This window comes from Tachypleus tridentatus, chromosome 12 (assembly GCF_004210375.1).
Source record: "Tachypleus tridentatus isolate NWPU-2018 chromosome 12, ASM421037v1, whole genome shotgun sequence".
NCBI lineage: Eukaryota > Metazoa > Arthropoda > Merostomata > Xiphosura > Limulidae > Tachypleus > Tachypleus tridentatus.
In genome coordinates, this window is record NC_134836.1 from 72356900 (window position 1) to 72370149 (window position 13250).

At 34.9% G+C, this 13250-nt stretch overlaps 1 protein-coding gene across 2 annotated transcripts in view; it reads left to right on the forward strand.

The window, feature by feature from the left end:
- Window positions 1-13250, forward strand: part of LOC143233582 (uncharacterized) — a 141071-nt gene that overhangs the window by 11788 nt on the left and 116033 nt on the right. The window contains exon 2 of one of the 2 annotated variants that reach the window (XM_076469941.1): window positions 10108-10235. The exons of the other annotated variant lie outside the window; for it this stretch is intronic. The gene's annotated coding sequence lies outside the window, so the exon portion shown is untranslated. The remainder of the gene's footprint in view (window positions 1-10107; window positions 10236-13250) is intronic. 2 annotated transcript variants of the gene reach the window in all.

Consider the following 13250-nt stretch of genomic DNA (forward strand, 5'->3'; position numbering starts at 1 on the left):
TGTTCCTAAGCGTTTTTTCGCGGAACACACCGTGTTTTGAATCTCTTAAATCACCTCTACCGTTACTTACCTATGTTGAATCTCAAGAACCAACTCCACCGTTAGTCAGTTATATTGAATCTCATAAATCAACACTTCTATTTATCAGATATGTCAAGTCTTAAAATTGATGTGAATTCAGCATTAGAACTCCAGACTTTCTGTATGGTGGTATAAAAACAAAGCATCCACACATACATATATATATATATAAAGCACAAAAAGGTCTGTATCTCTTTCTTCGTTTTCTAGTTACCCTTAGGTCACTGGACAAATCTTATCCAAACTTAGTGGATGATAGTTTAGAACAAGGAATATGTTGATGGGTGTTCACAACCTCTCCACCCCTATTATTGTTGTTATTGAGCATTCATTACCCTTGACGTAATTTAACATTAACTGCATTTATAGATGACTATTAAATTGTTGTAAGATAACAAAAACACAGTGTGGAGAAGAGCACGCAAATGTCTTTTATATTTCAAAGAAATATGAAGGAATACAATGAAAAACATGGTTGCTACAACTCCAATACAACATAAACTCTTCTGAAATTTCTACTATAACAGCCACCGTAACGCTGATATCAAGAGCTCTATCCAACTACCTACTTTGACCCGTGACCATTCAACTTCGGCCCACAAGACACTTCTGTAGCCAATGACCGTCTATTAATTAATCATTTGAAACACTGTGGGAGGTCATTAAGAGCTGGGTGTTGAAAGCGGGTAAGAGAAAACACCTCTACCACCACTACTTTCTCCGATGCTTTTTCCCTTTTCCCAGACCATTGCGTAATGTATACCGTGTTTTAAGTGTATAGATATTGAGTTCTTAAACCTTACACAAAACTTTTGGTGATATAATAATAAATACTGTAACAATATGTTATGTTATATATAAATTGTATGAAAGTTAGGAGTTTATATTATTTATCATAGCATCCGCCTACACAGTTTTTTTCAGTTCATAACTCGTAAAATTAAACAACTACCATGAGAGAGAGACACTTCCTTTTAATTAGCACTATACGTGCTTGAATGACACACTTAGAGATTAAGATACTAATAGAAGTATCTAAAAAAACCTATCGTGATATAAGTTACGGTAGTAGTGCATCAAACTAGAGTTCTTTCAACTCGACATGTGAGGATGTTTTCCGCAACACTTGCCACGTAATGTATAAAACACGTGCTCGCTAGCTCATCAGTTTCTCTTACCGACCGAATGCACCACACGCGCCTGGGCTTACGTTCATTGATCGACGTTGTCTTGCGATACAATTTCCTTTGGTGTTCGTCGTAAGATTGAAATTTTCGTTATTATTGTTAGTTGAGCATGGTTTATAGACTATTTTTCCCTGACGCTTTTGCGATGAAGTTTAACACTGTTTTATAGCAATGAGCACTCTACGTATATTTTAATTTTTTTAAACGGTCTTGTTAATTTGATAATTTTTATTTTATCTCGTAAGTTACTAACGTTTTATTCTCGGCGTAAGAGGAAATAATAATTATTAACAAGGGAATTGATCTTCCCCTTCCCGACTGGCACAGCGGTATATCTGTGGACTTACATCACTAGTAATCGCATTTCGATACCCGTGGTGGGCAGACTACAGATAAGCTCTTCGCATAGCTTTATAGTTAACTTTAAACAAACAAGGGAATTATCATACATCAAAATTTTCACAGAGATTTAATTATTTTGAAAACTCACAGTATGATTTGCCTGTTCCCTTACTGTTTTGTTTTTAATTTGAAGATGATCGCTGGATCCAAACCTCTCTCCGAAGATACTCACCTTTTTAGTTGCTGAGATATTTTAATGTTTCTTTGTTTATGAATTTCGCGCAAAGCTACACGAGGACTCTCTGCGCTAGCCGTCCCTAATTTAGTAATGTAAGACTAGAGGGAAGGCAGTTAGTCATCACCACCCGTCGCCAGTTCTTGGGCTACTCTTTTACCAACGAATAGCGGTATTGACCATCATATTATAACGCCCCATGGCTGAAAGGGCGATCATGTTTGGTGGGACGGGGTTTCGAATCCGCGACCCTCAGATTACGAGTCGAGCGTATTATAATGTGGCGTTCGAATCCACTATTTAGTGGTAAAGTGGGGTTCAAGAGGCGGCGATGGGTGGTGTTCTCTAGAATTCTTGCCTCTGGTCTATCACTTGAAATTTAGCGCAGTTAACACTGAAGTAGCTGTGCGATAAATCCAATAAACAATAAAAAACTCAAGAACTTACACAGCTATACACAAACACGTTGGCGATCACGTGACATTCTTTACGCAGAATCACTTAATCGTAGAATTACAACGAGATTTGGCACCGCGAGCTTTTAAAAAAACATTTTAAAACCTAATTGCTCGCGAGTTTACGTTTTTCTTAGTTACAAAGTTCGTTAAACGTACGAGTGAGTCATACGTACAAAATAAAGTTAAAGAAAAAATACCAGCAGCTGTTCCCATAACTTTATTTTGTACGTATTTTACGCCCAAAGTGACATATATGTGTATATATACGCCCCAGTTTTGGGTTTACATTATGTGTTGTTAGATGAAAAAACGTACAACTGAAGACATGTACCTTATCGGTAATGAAGGGTATATAGAAAGTTAGTATCTTTGAGGTTAAGTAATATAGTGATTAATTTACCATTCTTGTGATTTAGTGGCACAGCGGCATGTTTACGGACTTACAATGCTAGACACAGAGCACTTTATATTTATCTTCAAAGAAATACATAAACTTTCTATAGATCGTAGGATACAATCAGAGTGTATTGTAAACGCTTTATCTTAAAAAAATGGATCTCATGAGATGTGAAAAAAATTATTAGCAAATATAAAAATAGACGCTGTTTCTAGATACGATCGTATATATATGCGTGCGTGCGTGTGTGTGTGTGTCTCATAAACAACTTTCTCCATAGGCCGGACATAATTTCCTTGAATGTATTTTCAGAGTGACTCATAAGTAACTTTTTCCATAGGCCGGATATAATTCACTTAAGTATATTATCATAGTATCTTTTCACCTATAGGTCTAGGTTAACAACTACACTTAAAACTAATGCTCTTTTCTTCTACACGTTCTGTAACCAGTGTCATGGATACCGGTTGATACAGAAAAATAGTCACAAAATATCTTCTTGTTTTCCGTTACTTTTGTCTTTATTTAACCTCACAAAGTTTTCAGATTGTAAGAAAAACAACTTAACAAGTGCTAATCTTCTAAGAAACACTGTATAATTAAAAAAAACAAAAACAAAAAACACGATTATTCTGCACGTGTAGTCTCTGCAGAGTCCGGCTCTGCTGGTGTATGGTTCTGTGATTTACTTCGCAAAGCATCGAAAGTGAACTTTAGCACTGACTGAACAGTGTCTGGCACAGAAACTTCGATCTCTCTTGGTCCTTCTATAGAGCCTTTTCTGTTGCATCTCAGGTTTCAGGAACAGTAGGAACTACAGTGTGTAGAAACTGCAGCAGGTTACACTGTCTGATAGTTAGGGCAGTAGACTCGCAATTTGCGGGCGCGGGTTCAAATCCCGTCACCGAACATGCTCGCCCTTCCAACCGTGAAGGCGTTATAACAATAAATCTCACTATTCGTCGGTCAGACGATTAGCCCAAGAGTTGGCTGTGGGGGTTGTTGAGTAACTGCTTTCCCTCTCAGCTTTCATTTTCAAATTGTGGACAGGTAGCCCTCGAGTAGTACGGCACGAAATTCAATAAACAAACAGGTTTTACGAATTTGTTTTCGATTTTCGAACGTTGAAATTTCGTTGTACAATGGTAGACACATTATAACGCGATTGGAATGTTTAACAGTCTGTCATATGCTGATTCATCCATAAGAAGGACGCGTATGTGTTTTTTAGTACGTAGCAAACGAGAAGCAAATACAACCCTGAAACAAAGTTTGATCTCTCCAAATTTAGGCTTACCATTAATAGGGAAGTTGTTAATTTTGGGTTTATAGCTTTATGTGTATGTGTATATATACGGGTATATATTTCGATAGCGAAGTTCACCATTTCGTATATTACCCATGATAAAATATATGGTTAAAATTCTCCTTGGTGGGATTTCTAGTAAATCAGTATTGTCATTTCATAATTTCACAATATGTACAGACTTGCTTATACCGTTGATGTGGCAGTATTTTAGAAAATACGACGGGAGTGACACAGTAGCAGGTCGGTCCTAGGTTTTCACCTTCAGCGTGTTTTATGGGACGTATCCATAACTCCCCACAAGCACACTATTATTATTTTTACGTCGTTGTATAAAACACAAGAAGCAACGGATCACAGTGTCAAATCAAATATTACATTTTGGAAATATGCACTTAATAACTCAGTTTTGTTTTGATAAAACAACATATTGTTGAGTGGATGCCAGTATGAAGATACTCCAATTACATCATTGTTGAGTGGATGCCAGTATGAAGATACTCCAATCACATCATTGTTGAGTGGATGCCAGTATGAAGATACTCCAATCACATCATTGTTGAGTGGATGCCAGTATGAAGATACTCCAAGCACATCATTGTTGAGTGGATGCCAGTATGAAGATACTCCAATCACATCATTGTTGAGTGGATGCCAGTATGAAGATACTCCAATCACATCATTGTTGAGTGGATGCCAGTATGAGGATACTCCAATCACATCATTGTTGAGTGGATGCCAGTATGAAGATACTCCAATCACATCATTGTTGAGTGGATGCCAGTATGAAGATACTCCAATCACATCATTGTTGAGTGGATGCCAGTATGAAGATACTCCAATTACATCATTGTTGAGTGGATGCCAGTATGAAGATACTCCAATTACATCATTGTTGAGTGGATGCCAGTATGAAGATACTCCAATCACATCATTGTTGAGTGGATGCCAGTATGAAGATACTCCAGTCATATCATTGTTGGGTAGATAATACGTAAGTCATATCACTGTTGTGGCCAAACTTTTCAACAGCAAAAAAAATCTCACGTATATTTAGCAAAATCGTAAAATCTTATTAATGAGTAAAGGTTCACAGTGAATTATACCTCTGTTTATGAGCCACGCGTGCCAGGGATGCAGTATCACGTGGCCTAAGAAGTGACATCTTTATTTGGAAACCCGGTAGGTGCAGCAGAATCTATGCCAGGGAAGCTCTTAAAATAAACAAATTTGGGCTTTCGAAAGTAAAGGGGAATACATTACATTTATGTTACTTTGATGTAATAGGAAAGTTGATTTTTAGTCTTAGATTTTTTTCTTTAATGCGCTTTATAAATGTGTGATTCATTTAAAAAATCATATCATTATTTCTAACTTGCTTAAGGAAGTCTATAATAAAATCAATGTTTATTTTAAAGTCTATAATGCAAACTTTGTGATCTGTTTATGATAGAGTCTATAATGTAAAGTTGATAATCTGTTTATGATATTCTATTATGATTTAAACTATGAAATCAATGTTTATGACAGAGCGGGGTAAAGATAAAAATACTTTCTAAACATCCACGATTACATTTGGCACTGGGCTCTTATTGAATTTAGTGTTAAATGATTCAAAATAACTACCAAAGTATGTGTGTTTGTGTTCACAGGCAGACACGTTATGATATGAAAGGCTAAATATATCATATTCACTCCAAGGAACTTGGCATGACCATTGCTCCCGTCAGTCACACCTGAGCAACTACTGTGAGTCTTGTGACCTTTCGCGCTATTTCACATTCCTGCTTTCAATGAACCCCCACAAGTGATTCCTCTATTGCACGAGCTGGCTTGCACGTGGCTCGGTTAACCGCTGTTTAAACGCCGACAGCTGGAAGTCTATTTCGAGTAACCGCCTGGAGTTACGGCCTTTAAAAAACAAAAAAAAACCTTCAAATATTCGCATATAGCTACCGTAAACTCGTATTGTAAACTATATGTATACATATATATAAATATACCAGCTCCTTGTGTTGTTTGTATATAACTACTTGCTAGTTTATTATAGGAATTAAATTGTGCTTGTTTCAACCATCCAGAAGTGAAAGTTGATTTAATGAGAAATTATAAATTTGTATGTTCGTAGATTGAGATTATTTACCTGACAAAACAAGTACAGGTAGTATACGAAAGGATATACAAAGTTACAATTAAATGTCTTAGCAGAATCGTGATACCAATAGAAATAACATTAGTTGAACATAATACGCACTGTAAGTACGATTAATATGAAAATTATAATACTATAGAATGAAATATTACTTGAACATAATAATTACTGCAAATTAGCACAACTAACGTGGAATTTATAATACTATAGAATGAAATATTAGTTCAACATAATAATTATTCTAAGTACAATTAATGAGAAAGCTGTAATGTTTGTTTTGGAATTTCGCACAAAGATACTCGAGGGCTATCTGTGCTAGCCGTCCCTAATTTAGCAGTGTAAGACTAGAGGGAAGGCAGCTAGTCATCACCATCCACCGCCAACTCTTGGGCTACTCTTTTGCCAACGAATAGTGGAATTGACCGTAACATTATATCGCCTCCATGACTGGGAGGGCGAGCATGTTTAGCGCGACGCGGGCGCGAACCCGCGACCCTCGGATTACGAGTCGCACGCCTTACGCGCTTGGCCATGCCAGGCCCGAAAGCTGTAATACTATAAGGTTCTTCAAGGTATGGCTTTATTTTAACTCGTGTCACACAGACAGACAGACGGATCCTTGAAGTCAACTCTGATATTGTTTCAACACGTGACACACAGACAGGTTCTTGAAGATATAGCTTTAACTTTCTTGATGATAGGAAACTCACTTGAAATAAAAATGTATCTCAGAATGGTTGGTATGGGTATTAACATTTTTATTTATAAAGAGAGAACAACGTTTCGACCTACCTAGGTTGTTTACTTGAAGATGACCTAGGAAGGTCGAAACGCTGTTCTCTGTTTATCAATAAAAGTGTTAATACCAGCCGTTCTGAGATACATAACTTTGCCAGGTTGGTTAAGGCGTTCGACTCGTAATCTTACGGTCGCAGGTTCGAATCCCCGTCGCACCAAACATGCTCGCCCTTTAAACCGTGGGGGCGTTATAAAGTGACGGTGAATCCCACTATTCGTTGGTAAAAGAGTAGACCAAGAGTTGGCGGTGGGTGGTGATGACTAGCTGCCTTCCTTCTAGTCTTACACTGCTAAATTAGGCTCTTCTAGCGCAGACAGCCCTCATGTAGCTATGTGCGAAATTCAAAAACCAACAATACATAGCTTTGACTTTGTTTTAACGCGTGTCACACAGCTAGATTCTTGAAGACATACCTGATTTTGTTTCAACATGTGACACACACAGATCCTTGTAGATGTAATTTCCACTTTGTAAATATCATTGCTTTAAGTGACAAGATTTTATGAAACATATACTACTATGATGAGAAGGTAATTGCAAAAATAATTTAAAGAAAACGATTTAGTAACTCACAGTGAGGTAAGTTCAGCGGCATGTTTCAAGTTTTAGGGAAAAAATAATTTGCAAGCTGTGAACTGTATGACATATTTCACTATTTAATTTCTGTTGTGCATATTGGTGTGTAGATTAATATGAAGAGTGAACGACTTAGATACACGAAAAATGTTGTTATTTAATTAACAAAACTTTGTGTTGTCAGCTTCGGTATGAGCTTTAATGAGCACTCCTGAATACGTTGTAAAGCGAAACGCTGAGTGTTTAATTCAATAAAAACAACAACTTAATGTTGTAAAGTCGTTTATTTCTAGTATTAATATTTAAAACTTATCCGTCATGTCCTGGTGTCCATGAGCTTGCGTAAATTAGGACCAGCTAAGGCATCGCACGTTATGTTAATAACCCTCACGGTATATTACATATAGCGCACTCCGTTAAGCTAGCTTTCTGTACTGATTCATCCAAGACTTTAAACAATGTCAATAAAGCATACTATGATGATAAATATTCTTGTTTATGTACTAAACCATACTATGACGATAAATAATACTGTTTATATACTAAAGCATACTATGATGATAAATATTCTTGTTTATGTACTAAACCATACTATGACGATAAATAATACTGTTTATATACTAAAGCATACTATGATGATAAATATTCTTGTTTACGTACTGAACCATACTATGATGATAAATATTCTTGTTTATGTACTAAAGCATACTATGATGATAAATATTCTTGTTTTTGTACTAAAGTATACTATGATGATAAATATTCTTGTTTATGTACTAAAGCATACTATGATGATAAATATTCCTGTTTATGTACTAAAGCATACTATGATGATAAATATTCCTCTTTATGTACTAAAGCATACTATGATGATAAATATTCCTCTTTATGTACTAAAGCATACTATGATGATAAATATTCCTCTTTATGTACTAAAGCATACTGTGATGATAAATATTCCTCTTTATGTACTAAAGCATACTATGATGATAAATATTCCTGTTTACGTATTAAAGTATACTATGGTGATAAATATTCCTGTTTACGTATTAAAGTATACTATGGTGATAAATATTCCTGTTTATGTGTATGCGACCGCCAAAGCTCCAAGATTTCACTGAAAACGTTTGACCAACTTTTGTAGCCCCATATCCCCATAATTCTGCTTCCTGAAGGTCTGTTTAAAAGTATCATGTATTTGTTTAATTCTCACTTACTTAATGAACAATATGTGGAGGTTTTCTGACAAACACTATTGAAAAAGACAAAATGGTAAAACAAAAATATGCCAAAACTGGCCAAAAATAAGGGGAAAATGGACATATTTTACCAAAAATGAATAAAATTCAATAGGGTATCGCAACAAACATTTCTTATCCAGTTAAAATCAACACAGGGGAAACAATCAAAGGGTATCGGAACAAAGGCAACAGAGAAGGAATAACCAAAATCAACTGAACCCTATGGATACAGACCCTCAAAATACTAGAAAATATTTAAATGAATAAACTTCGGGGAATGGCATTAAACAAAACAGTTAAAAAAATCTGGCATAGGGAAAAACAACAACAATAGAGTTGATCATTTTTGGCTATCTTTCTTATCTAAAATAGCTTTAAAATACATACAATCAACCAATAGAATATTCATCTAAGAACCCGAGCGAAGCCGAGCACTTTGTCGAGTATGTTAAAGTAAGTTAGTTTTGATATATACTCTATAAGTCTTTAAATAAAAACTATGTATTACTATAATAAGAAACCAGCAAATACCATCGAGTAGCTAACATCTTATATCTACAACCATTCCGACTCCTGGAAACACGTGATTTTTTTCACAAGCTGCCATCTTTATAGCTAGCTCCACATTCATTAGCTCCTGTTACTATATATAGACTGGTGTATATTTGGAATGTCCAATAGCTACCACTAGCACAGACTGGGATATATGTATATATTAACTACCTGACAGTTGCCTCCCGTAAAGTTATTACATACGTGCTATGTACATTTACGATAAACTGATGCAACTTGCCTGATGTTATTAAATAGTATTGTATATTGGTTATGTTTGTTTGTTAACGTTGCTGTAACCTAGTGTATATTTGTATATTAACGTCAGTGTAACATAGTGTATGCTTGTTATATTTGTTTCTTAACGTCACTGTAACTTGTGTGTACTTGTTGTATTTGTATATTAACGTCACTATAACTTATGTGTACTTGTTGTATTCGTATATTAACGTCACTATAACTTATGTGTACTTGTTGTATTTGTATATTAACGTCACTGTAATATGTGTGTACTTATATTTGTTTCTTAACGCGTCTGTAACTTGTGTGTACTTGTTGTATTTGTATATTAACATCACTGTAACTTGTGTGTACTTGCTATACTTGTTTGTTAACGTCACTGTAACATGGTGTATACTTTTATTTGTTTGTTGACGTCACTGTAACCTGATGTATATCTCTTACATTTGTTAACATTAGTGTAACCAAATGTATATTTGAATCACTTATTACAGTTAATACGGCCTTCTGAAAACAAGCAATATTTATTATCGTTACATAGTGTCATAGCAGTTAGAAAACACTAGACATGGATGACCAACACTTAAGATATAAGGACCCAGGCAGTCTTCTCCAGTAGTGTTGATTTGACTGTGGTAGGAGGCTCAGCTTGAAGCACATTAAAATTGTGTGAGTTATTTTAGTTTACTGTATGTAGTAGTGATGTAATTACTCACTGATGTATGTGTGGTTGCAAGTCGTATGACGTTAAACTGCGTGTAGAAGTGTTAGTTAAAACCTGTTCAAACTGTTGAATCTTGTAGGTCATAATAGTTGTGTAATAACAGAAGCAGTCTTAAAGCTAGAGATGTTAACCCTGTATTCTATATCAACCTTGTTCACATATGTCAGTTGCTTTTGAGTGGAATTCTGTTCGAATCCAGACAAACAAATGGAGGTGTATACATACATATATCTGTGCAGGTTTGCACTATGCAAGCTATAGATGAAACACCTGTATATATATATGTGTGAGTTACCTTTAGGGTTTACAATTGGTCATGTGGACTCCATCTGATCTTTCGACCATCTTTTCTCACCTATATGTAACAGTTTTCTTGTGGCTCCATGAATTTACTACTTTTAAGGTCCAGAGTGTCATATATTAAGGTCAAAGCTACACAGCGGACTATCTGAGTTTTACCCACTGCGGGTATTGAAACACGATCTTTAGTCTTGTAAACCCTCACAATTACAACTGAGTTATGGGGAAGTCGCACGAAAAGTGTAAACACAAGCACCATCAGTAATGCAAAGAATTTCATTAATTACTTCAGATGTTTTCTGTGTATTCTACACAAAACAAAACTCGAATGTCTATCAAATTTGTTTTGGTCAGTTTCGTACTGACTATAGAAATATTAGTTTTTCAAAATACCAATAGCCTCGCTAGAATATTAAACTTTTGAAACATAGTTGTCTATGGAATATACAACTTAGAGCAAAAGAAAATGTTTGAAAAATAGGCTTTCCTCAATGTAGGCCATTGGGAATGTAAACAAATATACAGAACGTTGATAATGTAAACAAATATGTTCACCTATGCGAATGTAGGAAGAATATACAGACCTTCGGAATACGGTCACTGTGGAATTCTTTGAATGCTCCATGATGACAGGGCACGGATGCTTAAAGTTATACATTTTCATTTAAATTTCTTTATTATTATTATTACTTAGTTACACAAAGAGATCATTAGAGTTGTATATTTTAGATACGTAAATAAATAAATATACATAGATATATACATACCAAATGACACTTCATTCTGAAACAAAAATCTAAGCAGCAGCGGAGTTGGCGAAATATTATACAAGAAAAAAGAAATAACGCATTTGTATGTCTGAGTTAACAATTAGAAAGTTAGGTCTACATTAGTATGTCTGAGTTAACAATTAGAAAGTTAGGTCTACATTAGTATGTCTGAGTTAACAATTAGAAAGTTAGGTCTACATTAGTATGTCTGAGTTAACAATTAGAAAGTTAGATCTACATTAATATGTCTGAGTTAACAATTAGAAAGTTAGGTCTATATTAGTATGTCTGAGTTAACAATTAGAAAGTTAGATCTACATTAGTATGTCTGAGTTAACAATTAGAAAGTTAGATCTACATTAATATGTCTGAGTTAACAATTGGAAAGTTAGGTCTACATTAATATGTCTGAGTTAACAATTAGAAAGTTAGGTCTACATTAATATGTCTGAGTTAACAATTAGAAAGATAGGGCTACATTATTATGTCTGAGTTAACAGTTAGAAAGTTTGGTCTATATTAGTATGTCTGAGTTAACAATTAGAAAGTTAGGTCTACATTAATATGTCTGAGTTAACAATTAGAAAGTTAGGTCTATATTAGTATGTCTGAGTTAACAATTAGAAAGTTAGGTCTATATTAGTATGCCTGAGTTAACAATTAGAAAGTTATGTCTAGATTAATATGTCTGAGTTATCGATTAGAATGTTAGGTCTACATTAATGTGTCTGAGTTATCGATTAGAAAGTTAGATCTACATTAATATGTCTGAGTTAACAATTAGAAAGTTAGATCTACATTTATATGTCTGAGTTAACAATTAGAAAGTTAGATCTACATTTATATGTCTGAGTTAACAATTAGAAAGTTAGGTCTACATTAATATGTCTGAGTTAACAATTGGAAAGTTAGGTCTACAACATTAATATATCTGAGTTAACAATTAGAAAGTTAGGTCTACATTAATATGTCTGAGTTAACAATTGGAAAGTTAGGTCTACAACATTAATATATCTGAGTTAACAATTAGAAAGTTAGGTCTACATTAATATGTCTGAGTTAACGATTAGTATGTTAGGTCTACATTAATATGTCTGAGTTAACAATTAAAATCGGGATCGTCATGATTCCAAGATATTTTATTTTTTATTGTATAATTTTATTATAATATTATTTTTGATATTTTTACACTTCGTGGAACGTTTTGAATGTTGTAATATTTTCTAAATAAACAATATTTTTATAGATCTGTGTGAATTCATAATAAAACGAGCATAGTCATTAGGTCTAAATTTAAGTCTTGCGCTGAAATGTTTTTCTTATAGCCCCCAAGATGGCTAAAGTCGACCTTTTTTTTAACCAATCAACTTGAGGCCGTACCTGTTGGAAAACTCACATGCTTCTTATTTGATGTAGTGCTGTTTTTCATGTACATTCGCTCTTTATCTCAAGTGCAGAGAAGTCGCCTGTGTAAGTAGAACACACTAGTTAATCCCTGTTGTAGCTGCTGTTTCGTAAATCGATAGTACTAATTGAAGGATTGCAAGATAAAAGACAGTTACATTTTTGGACAGAAGTGTCGGTAGCATTGGCGCGATAGTAGTGTATACGGTACGTGAACTCATTACGGTGTCTTTCGGTATTAACGTAGCAAGCAATATGTGATGTCACCTGGTCCCGATATGGGAGGGGTTAAAATCGACAGTAGCCACGTGCGCACGTGACAAGTGTAGTTTAGAAGTAAGCCGGTTCTCCCCGTGTAATCACAAATCTTTGTGACGTCAAGTAACGCTTATACGCAGCTGTTAACAAGATAGATTTTGATAGGGCAAGCGATTATTTTAGAACAAAGTGGCTTTACAGTTGTTCAGATAATTTCTTACGTTGATA